Source organism: Halichoerus grypus, chromosome 5 (assembly GCF_964656455.1).
Source record: "Halichoerus grypus chromosome 5, mHalGry1.hap1.1, whole genome shotgun sequence".
NCBI lineage: Eukaryota > Metazoa > Chordata > Mammalia > Carnivora > Phocidae > Halichoerus > Halichoerus grypus.
Genome location: NC_135716.1, coordinates 167528713 through 167539287, shown reverse-complemented (window position 1 = coordinate 167539287; position 10575 = coordinate 167528713). Strand labels below are relative to the sequence as shown.

At 54.3% G+C, this 10575-nt stretch overlaps 1 long non-coding RNA gene across 1 annotated transcript; it reads left to right on the top strand.

Moving 5' to 3' along the window:
* The first annotated feature begins 4040 nt into the window (after positions 1–4040).
* On the top strand, positions 4041–10575 carry LOC118550982 (uncharacterized). The gene is made up of 3 exons (XR_004924829.2): positions 4041–4303; positions 5755–5935; positions 9423–10575. It is a non-coding gene; the product is annotated as an uncharacterized LOC118550982 (long non-coding RNA).

Below are 10575 nucleotides of genomic sequence, written 5' to 3'. Positions count from 1 at the left end.
GGTGACAGTCATATCTGGGTGTCTTGCAGTGGGGCCTGGTCTGTCCAATGCTGTCACTTCGTTGGTCCCTGCCCTTCATCTGACCTGGATCTTGGGCTTTGTGTCCATTCTGGAATGCTGGAGACCCAGCACCAGATTGTTGGTGCAGAAAAACCTCGTGTAACCGCGATGTTGCTGGCCGGCAGGAACAGCCTAGAGGTGGCAGGAAATAAAAACCACATACAGACAACCCCCCCATCCTCCTGGACAACAGCAATGACAGCTCACACTGACATAGTACTTATCACGTGCCAGGCACTGTTCTATTATCATTCCGACTTTACAAATGAGAAAACACAGGATCGTGCCTCTCTTTAGTGTTCCCAAACCAATCTAGCCCAACGGAATCAAATTAGCCGAGCTTGGAAACGCTGCCAGGGAGGGAAATGTAGTCATTAGCTTTCCAGCCTCCCCGTCTGGAGGGTGGGATGGAGGCTGAGAGAACCCCACCACGAGGTCCACCCGACAAATCGTCACTGCTGCTGTCACCTCTCCATTAGCGCTAGGATCTGCCACCACCATTAGCCATCCCCTTAACCACCATCAAGTCAATTACCAGCACCGTCGCCCCCTCCACCGACTCAAGATCCGACAGAGCCATCAGCTTTTCCGTCCCTTGACAACGTCACCATGTCACCGTCACCACCGCCACGATTACCCTCATTACCTCCGTCCCCAGCGGCAGGGCGGTGTCCAGGGACCAGTGAGGTCACTTCCTCGCCTTGGCGCTCACAGAGGTAATTGCCTAATGAGATGGTTGCAGCTCTGAGCTATAGTTACCTGCGTAACTAGGAAATCTTCCAGGCTCTGACGCCGCTGAGGTTGGTTCATAAACTGGAGGGGTCTGCGGCTGTGAGTGTGGGCGTGAGCGTCCCAGACAGGCCTCTGGGAGGCCATTTCGTCCATCCCCCTGCCTTTGTGGTGTAGTTAAGAGTGTTGATAGAGGGGCATCTCGCTGGCTCAGTCAGCGGAGCATGTGACTCTAGAGCTCGGGCTTCGGGGTTTGAGCCGCATGTTGGGTGTAGAGGTTACTGAAAATCTTACCAAAAAAACAAGCGCTGATAGAGTCAGCCTAGGTCAACTTGGCAAGTGATTTCACCTTTCTGGGGCTCAGTTTCTTCATCCGTGAAATGGGAATTATAAGACCTATCATATAGAGGAATGTGGGGAGTAGAGGTGATGTAAATAAAGAACCTGGCACAGTGCCCAGTGCCCAGGAGGCTCACAAATGGAAGTCACCAGTATCTTTCATTTTTTATATTTTATTTTTTTATTTTTTTAAAGATTTTATTTATTTATTTGACAGAGAGAGAGAGAGAGAGTGAGAGCAGGAACACAAGCAGGGGGAGTGGGAGAGGGAGAAGCAGGCTTCCCACTGAGCAGGGAGCCCGATGTGGGGCTCGATCCCAGGACCCTGGGATCATGACCTGAGCCGAAGGCAGATGCGTAAGGACTGAGCCACCTAGGCGCCCCTATCTTTCATTTTTTAAATATTTATATAGTGCTCACTTTGTTCCAGGCACTGTTCTGAGCACCTTACAGATTTCAGTTTCTTTATTTGTTTTATTTATTTGTATTAAAGTAGGCTTCACGCCCAACGTGGGGCTTGAACTCACAACCCTGAGATCAAGAGTCACATGATCTACTAACTGAGCCAGCCAGGTGCCCCTTCAGCTTATTAATTCAAACTTCATAAGAGCCCTAAGAGATAGGTACTACTTTTGCTCCCATTTCACAGATGAAACCAAGGCACAGAGAGGTTAAGTAGCTTACCCAAGATTACACAGCTGGTTAGTGACAGAGCTGGGATTTTAACCCAGGGAGTCCTGCTCAAGTCTGAGCTCTTGACGCTGATGCTCTTTGTCAGCAAGTGCTTCCCCCGTTCTCAGAAGTTCCTTTTCCTCCCCGCTCCAGTCCAGGTTGGAGAACACTCTGCTCTTTTTGCCCAGCAATTAGAAAGGGGCCTCCAGAAGTCACTGCATCCGATGCCTCATCTTGGGACAGAAATGCCCCCATTCACCTTGTCCAGGACCTCCCATCCCTCCCAGCCAGGAAGTCCTTCCTGTTGTCTGACCTGAATTTGGGTTGAGGCAACAGTTCTCAGGGAGGAACCTCCTTAGCTGGGATACTTGTCAGGGAGACCTCAGGAGAGATGGTAGAGGAGGGAGGGGTGTTGATCCTGGGCTCTGAGGGAGTGGAATTCGGGGCTTCTGGGTGCTTGAAGGGGGCAGAGCCATGGGGCAGGCCTCCTTGTTAGCTGCTCTCCAGAGGGCCTTGTTTTCCCCACCTCTTCCTCTAAGCCTGCACCAGGGACGTTTCATGCCTTCACTGAGCCCCAGGCCCCTCACCAAGCCCCCCTCCCAAGCTTCCACATGCCTCCCTCAGGCCTACTCTGTCCTTGAGGGGCCCCCTTCTCCACCCTCTTGGTGTCCGACGGCATTACCCGGTCCCCGGACTCTGGACTCCATTCTGTCCTGGCTCCCCTACCCCTGCAATTCCCTTGTCTCTTCTCCCTCTTACCCTGTCGTGGCGGGGCTCCTCGGGAGCTGGCACCAGACCCCAGGGCTCGGGTGTCTCAGTCACACCATGGCCTCGGCATGTCCCAAACCCACTACCACGTCTCTCCCCAAGCCAGGGGCCAAACCAGAAAGAAAGCCGGGAGTCCCCCTAGACCTGTCCCTTCCTCCTCCCTCCACATTCTAGCCTGGTCATCTAGTAGTTAGTGAGTGCTTACTGCCTACTAGGCTGAGTAGCACCCACAGCTGGGGCTGAGCAAGGTGGGTTCCTGGACATATATAAACCACCCCTGAAGTTCCCTCAAATATGGGGCATGGGGAAGAGTTTTGTAGGAGGTCTAAATTTTCTACAGTTAAGCTGGGGTCAGAAGAGCCCCTCTAGGGGGTCATATGAAGGAGCCGCTCATGGACGCTGGGGGCACCACCCAGATCCCCTTCAGGACTGGGATACTCATTCCCCCAGAAGCTACCTAGTACACGATTATGTCCCCTCCCTGGGGCAGTCTCTATTCAGTGACCGGTCACTGGGGAGGCTCAAGGCCTGGCTTCTTTGCCTCAGTTTGGGCCAACTCCGAAGGGCCCTCCGAGCTCCCGCGCTCCTCAGGGGACAGGCTGGTCCTCTGTCGTGGCCGCACAGAGGCCACCATCTGCTGCTTTCCTCACTCCCTTACAGGAGTCGTGACTGCAAGCAGCCCCCAGTAAGCCTCCCGCACAAAAATCTCGTCTCCGTGTCTGCCTCAAGGAACCTGAGCCCAGATGTGACGGCCCCTGAGACAGCCATCCAGCCGTGGGTGAGGCTCCGCCTGGCGCCCCCCCGAGATTCCCCACGGTCGGACTTCCTGCCTCCTCTCTCCATCTCCAGAGCCACCACCTGAGGCCTAGTGTCATCTCATGTCCGAATCACCGAAGATTCCCAGTGGGTTCTCCCCCCGCAGGGCAGCCAGAGGGTCTCTGGGAAACTCAGAGCTGACCCGGCCACTCTATGGTGTCAAGTTCCCCCAGGCTGCCCGTCGTTTCTAGGACAAGGGAGCTCCCGACACCAGTGGCCCCGCTCCCCTCCCACCGCCTCCCCTCACTCTGCCGTGGGCCGCCCCGCGTGCTGGGACGCTGCGGCCTCTCGGCTTTCACACGAACTCTTCCCTCCGCCTGAGTACTCTGATCCACACTGCAGATTTCTGCTCAGATGGCCCCTTCCCAGGGACAAGGCCCCTTTCTCCAGGGAGAGCCCGTGACTGCTCAGCAGGAAGGTTTGAAGCCTTGGCCCCCTGCCTCAGTTTGGATTAATGCTGAAGGGCTGTCCCCGCTCCCCGGGGAACCATTTCTGACACCCTGCCACTGATTAGATGAGGCCTCCTGTTCCCTCATCTGTCAGACTTCCTGTGCTTTCCATTTGAAGCGCTTACTCCACTTCGTAATTGTCTTTGCTCTTTGGCTCGGTCCCTCCTACGTACCAGGCCTGAGCTAGATGGGGAGACAGGCAATACAACACGTATAATAGGAGGTGGTGACCGTGACCGTGCTCCAGGAGAAAGTGAAGGACAAAGGCTAGAAAGAGGGAAGATGCTATGTGTTCCGAGAGCTGTGTGAAGTGAGAGGAAGCCACAGAAACGTGTGGGTGTGGAACATTCCAGGCAGAGGGAACAGCAAGTACCAGGGGCCCCGGGGCCGGTGAATGTGAGAACAAGGGGGCCAGTATGTCCAGAATGGAAACAACGAGGGCTGGAGCGACAGGAGCTGAGGCAGCAGAGGTAAGAGGACACCGGTCACGCAGGGCCTTGTAAGGCACAGGAAAGAGTCTGGATTTTATTCCGAGTGGGAAGCTGATGGGAGGCAGAGGGAGAGCGTTTAGGAGGCTCTCGGCGCTGCCTGGTGGGAGAACTGTCTGCAGAGGGGAAGCGGGGAGGCCTCATTCGCATCCTGACGAGAGATGGTGCTGGCGTGGGCTGGCGAGAAGGGGGTGGACACGGGATGGAGAAGGTAGAGAGCTGACGCCCCTATGGCTTGCCTCACATGAATGAGGGAGAGAGATATCCCAAGGATAACACCTGTGCATTGAAACCCTGGTTTTTAGGTGACTATTTGATTACTTCTTATCTTTTTTGTCCAGGAGAACAGGGACTTTGTCTGGTCTGTTTTGCTCACTGCACTTAGCCTAGAATCCAGTACACTGTAGATGCTTCATGAATGTTTGTTGAATGACTGAATGATAGAGATACGGCATTTGCCGGGACTTGAACCCTGGTCTTTTGACTCCAGGCCTGGTACCTTCCTCTCCCACCAGGTTTTTGGTGAGGATCAAAGAGATAGGAGTTGTGCAAGGGCTTTGCAAGTCGTGAAACAGCCCACAAGCTGGGGGCTCTGGGGTCATTACCCAACAGTAGCTCAACAGACTCAACTCGGAGCCCAGCACAGCCTCCAGCCTGTTCTGCCCACAAGGCGGGCGTGCTGTGAAGCCAGGCTAGCACAGCCTCCCCTGGGGAGCAGCCCTGGCCCTACTCACAGCCCGGCCCCCGGAGCCCACGCTCGGGACAGCTGTGCCCAGGCTGATGCCCATGGGAGGGACCAGCGTACTCTGCCCTTCAGACCCCGGGGGCCTGAGCCGGTCCCCCACCCCTCAGGAGATGCGAAGCAGAGGTGAGGAAAACATAAGCCTCCACACGAGCTCGCTCCCTTTCCTGGCAGCTCCCGCACGCCTCGCTCCAGGGAGGATCCTTCGGCAGAGCTCTCCTTCCCGTGGGCCAGCTTGGGTGGGAGAAGGAGTCAGCTGGGTGTGCTGGTCCCCTGGTTCCTTCACCCCACCTCGTTGGTGCCCTGGGCAGGTGCCTGCCCTGTCCTGAGGTTCAGGTTCTCCACCAAGGCAATGGGAGTAGGTTATCCTTGGCCACTGCTGCGCGGTTTGGTTGAGATTGAACCAGGGCCCCTGTGATTCTCTCTCCTGGCCCCTACGATTCTCCCCTAGTTCTTGACCCAGTTTCTACCCATCTGTTCATTCGTGTTTGAGCTACTGATGCCAGCAACCTGGGTGCCCGGACAGGGCCCACCTCACTCACCAGGAGATGCCCAGGACCCAGCCCTGGGCCGGTTTATCAGGAGGCGTTCGGGAAATGCTGGATGAATGGATGAAAGCGCTTCATAAACTACAAAGCAGGAGTGATGGGAAAGGTTGGCTGTGACAGCACAGTAACTGCTGTCTCCACAGGCAGAGGAAGCCACTCAGCAGGAGGCCACCAGCGCGGGGCTGTGGCTGGGTGGGGTGTAAGCTGAGCGGCCTCCCCCACTCACCCCGCCTCTAAACCCAGCACCTGGCTCGACTGAAAATAACAGTAATAACAGCCTTTTCATCCACGCTACCTCACTGAATCCGCAAACAAGATCATGAGGTGAGTACTATCATTAGTCCCATTGTAAAGATTTGGAAACCGAGGCTCAGGGAGTTTAAGGAATTTACCCAAGGTAAACAAATGGTGGGGCGGCTGGGATTCAAACCCTGGTCTGTCCGAGGTCAGGTCCACCAGAGGGTTAGCGCTGGCACCCTCCTGCTCCTCTCCTCACCTTTAAACCTCGAAGCCTTCCCCATCCCTATCTTGCCTCCTCCAGACTCTGCTCTGTCCTCAGTCACTCTCAGAGCCTCTGTTTATCCATCTGTAAAATGGACATGCTAATCCCTGCCCATTTTGTAGTGAAGGTCCGTGAGGATGGGGACGCTTTCTGTCAAATGTCAAGGGCTGGGCAGGAGCAGAGGTAGTGGGAGACCCTGCAGGAACCTGTCCGAGACCCCCCTGAGGGGGCAGATGAGCAGGTATCTGTCTTCCAGCCCTGCGTTCTGGCTGGGCACAGCGGGTGAGTGAGTATGAGTGTGTGTAGGTGAGGGTGTGGGTGAGTGTGACAGTAGACTTGCCTCTGGGGAACTCTTGGAGGGCAAGAAACCCCCCCCCACTTCCAATTGAAGGCTTCCAGTTGATTAAATAAAAAAGTAAAAAGAGCTGCATAATACATGGTATATTTTAAATGTTTACATTTAACAAATGAATGCTTTTAACACGCCAAATACAATGCAATATAATTGTGCTATTCACAAGATAATTACAGGATTTATAGAAAATATTAATTCATAGTGCACTGTGGGAGGTGTGGCTGGGGAATGAGACACAAGTTTAGAGTTGTCTAATGAGCGGCTCTGGGCTTCTCTCCCATCGTGTACCTCTGTCGCTACACGTTATACCCACTTGGCCATCCCAGTGGCTTATAAGGCCCTCCTCCATCTGGCCCCCACCGCTCCCCACTCAGCCCCCTCTCTGGCTTCTTTACTGCTCCTTCAACCGCAGCAGACACAATGTTGCCTCAGGGCATTTGCACTTGCTTCCCCCTCTGCCGGAGACCCTCCTCCCTCAGAGATCCTCACGCTTACTCCCACACCGCATCTTCTGGTCTCTATTTGAAGGTCTCTTCTCTGGAGATTCTCCTGCACCATCCTATTTAAAATTGCAAACCATCCCCACAGTCCCTATTCCCCTTCCTGTTTCTGTCTTTCCCCCTAAAAGAGATTTTCAACGCCACACACCACACTGGCTTACGATCTGCTGCATCACCAGGGCTTCCACCAGCTTCAACATAGAACGTACTTCCTTCTTGGTTCCACCAAGAGTCTCTATCCAGTGCCCTCTCTGCGAGGCCCACCCCAGTTCCCCAACCCCGTGCCCTTGCATTCATTACAGGGCGGATCTGCCGTCTTGTGGGGTTGGTGCTGGGACCCAGGGATCTCCTGGTGTGCCATCTCTGAGGTGCTGATTTAAACCAGATGGCGCTGTGGTCCCCTCCAGTCTCAAGCTGCGTCCTGGTGGCCTTCCTGGGGGGGGGGTTACTGCCAGCTAGGGGCCCCTGGAAGCCCATGCCCCTGAAGGGCATCTAGGGTGGTGGGGCAACCGGCTAGGGAGACGTCAGTTTCCCTTCGGTGTGCCAGGCCCTGTGTCTTTTTATCCTCATCTCATTCCCATTTTGTGGAGGAGGACTCTTGAGGCAGTCGAAGGAGGGATTTGTTTGCAGTGGCTCGCTGGCTGAATTCCCTGCAGAACTCCCTTCCTCCCTCGATGTTCCTCCTTGAGGCTTAGAGCTCGAAGTGCCCGCCACGCAGATTCTCCTGTCGGTGGCCTCTACCTGCAGTGACTTTCCCCTTCCTTCCTTTACAGGTCTCAGCTCCGCAGGCGTTGACCTTAGGGCCTCAGGGCAGGGCGAGGTTAGGAGCCTCCTCTGGGCTCCGGAAGCTCTGTGCTCCTCTCTGGGAAAGCCTGAGGGAGGGTGGGGTGTGTGTGTGTGTGTGTGTGTGCGCGTGTGTGGCGGGGAGGGGGTTAGGAGCCACATCTGCCCTTTACCAAACTGCCTTCCTCACTAGACTGTCAGTGCCTTGAGGGCAGGGACTAGTTTGTGGGGTTTATTTTGCTTTAGTGATTTTTTTTTTTTTAGTTGTTTGGGGTTTGTGTGTGTGTGTGTGTTTGTTTTTGTTTTTTAAGAAATCTTATATTCATTCACTGATTTGTTCGGTCATTCACAAACGTTTATGGAGCAACCATTCTGAGATCAATTCTGAGCTCTAGAGACGTGGCAGCAAAGAAAACCGTCTATAGGTCCCTGCTCTCAGGAAGCCCACAGTCTTGGTGGGAGATCAACACTTAACAAGGCAATCAGGCCGGACAGACGGTGATGAGCGCCCTGGAGGGGATTCACGAGGACTGAGAGGATGACTGGCAAGCCCGGCGCCCCGTGTAGAGTCCGGCACAGAGTAGGCACCAAAAACATATTTGAATTAGAACTAAAGGGCCCCAAATCCGACTGTCTGTTAAGCAGCAGGACCAAGTGCCTCACCGCCCCTCACCGCCCCTCTCTTGTGTAGAGAGGAGCTCTTCTGGTCCACCTCCTTAGCTGCACGGCCTTGGGGAAACTCCTTCACCTCTCTGTGCCTCGGTTTCCTCATCTGTAAAATGGTTCTAAGTATTACCTGGCCTTTAAGATTGTTCCAAGAATTAAATGTGCTACAGGCCTGTGCTACAGGCCTGAAAGAGGTTGAACACTGAGCCTGGAATATATTCAGGGAGAAGATGAGGATGAAGAGGATGGAGGCCAGGAAAGTTGGGGAAGCGTTGGCCTGGCTCCCCTACCTCTTGGATCTCTGGGCTCTGCTCCGACTGAATGGGCAGTTTCAGGAATGGCCACGAGATGGCGCCAGAACCCCAGTTATTCAGGAGCCTGATTTCTCAGCAGATGAAGCTGCTTAGGGAAGTAGGGGCGGGAGTGGCAGGTGCGTTCTGTGCTGCGGGATGGGCTGGGGCTGGGGCTGGGGCTGGGACTTTGGGCCACTTGAAATCCAGCCTCTTCCAGTCATTCTCTTCCTTCAGTTTTTCTCCTGGGTTTCCTGTCCGTGTTCAGGGATCCAGCCCTCCCTTTCCCCTCAATCCCCCCAACATTGGAGTCCAAGGCTTCTGCTGAGTAGGTCCTGCTTCTTATCTGCTCGATGCGGGCACCCTGGCCCCTCAAACCATCACCCCTTCCCCTTCTCATTCATGAACCAGGTAGGGGTACTTAACTGGACACTTCCCGGGGGCCTTGGAGGGTGGAGAGCCAGAGGAAACGACCCTGTTCCTGTTCATAGTATCCTGGGAGGGGGGAGGTGGCAGTAGAAACTGAAAGAGGGAAATGGAAAACATGCAGCAGTTCCTTCTCATCAGCACGTAGGAAATAGCCTCATTTCACACACAACTGAGGCTCACATGAATACTAGGCCACCTGAATGCATTGCCCTTCCCATGCACCAGGCTCCTTTGCCAGCAGCGAGGTGTGGTCCAAACTGAGTATATTCATAAATTCACTCAACAGCATCGACTGAGCTCTGCAGATCCAGCAAGAATCAGACCTGGCCCCTGCCCTCGGGAGCTGGCAGCCTGGAGGGAGACGCGGGTAGAGAAGTACGCAAGGGCAGCTTGTCCTCGAAGTCCGTGCTGGGCACCGTGGTGACCCGGAGGCTGCGGTTGTGGGTGCCACCTGAACAGATTGGGGGGCAGGGGGGATGGAAGGTGTGAGAGACTTTGTAGATTCCGTGGGGACCAACGAGCTGCACAAATATCATTTCAAAAAGGTAAAATCACGACCCTCCTACAATCAAAACAAGGGAATGCATGTCAACGATTTTCTTTAGCTCATTCACTGACAAGGAACCAGCAAAATGTTAACACGAGCTCCAACGAGGATTCCACTGCAGGCATTTACATTCTCTACCGGACAAAACTTGTTTGTGTTATGAACAGGACTCATTTGCTTGCGGTGGGCAGGAATCATTTCCATGATTATCTATTTTCTACAAATTGCCTCTGTCCCTACGGAGTTATAAAGTCAATCAAATAATCAATAGTGCACAACCCTAAAGAATCAGATGATCATCAGAGGACATGGAGCCAACACCCAGACCTCCTCAGAAAGGACACCCAGGAATCCCTCATGCCTTTTCCAAGGCTTTGATATGCTTTCTTGACTGACCCTCGGAAGGATCAGGATAAATTCGGTAGCGGCCGTTCCTGAGGGAGCCGGTCATCTGGAGAGAGGCTGATCTCAGCCTTCCATGCCCGGGGCACCCAGGTGAAGACGTCCCAGTCTGGCGGGAGCTGGCCACGGTCAGCGCCCACCAGCAGGTGGCGCTGAGGCAAATTCTCAGTAGCGCCGGAGGGAGCTGTGGGGCTGGGACCTCAGGGGCAGCTCCCAATTTTCCACCCTTGCTGGTCTCCAGCAGTCAAGTTTCACGATTTCAGAATTTCAGAGGGCCGTTCCCACCTAGGGTTGTTGGTTTAGTCATTCACTGATTCAGTAATTTTTTCATTCAATAAACGTGCCCAGGCCCACAAGTCATGTTCCTGAGGTTCTCCAGACAGAAACATGTATCAAAGAATCAGTCCTTGTCTTTGCTTGTCTGACTTTGCTGCCAGGATTTGGAGCCACCTGAAATTCCGAAATCTCACTCCACCCCACTCCTGCCCTG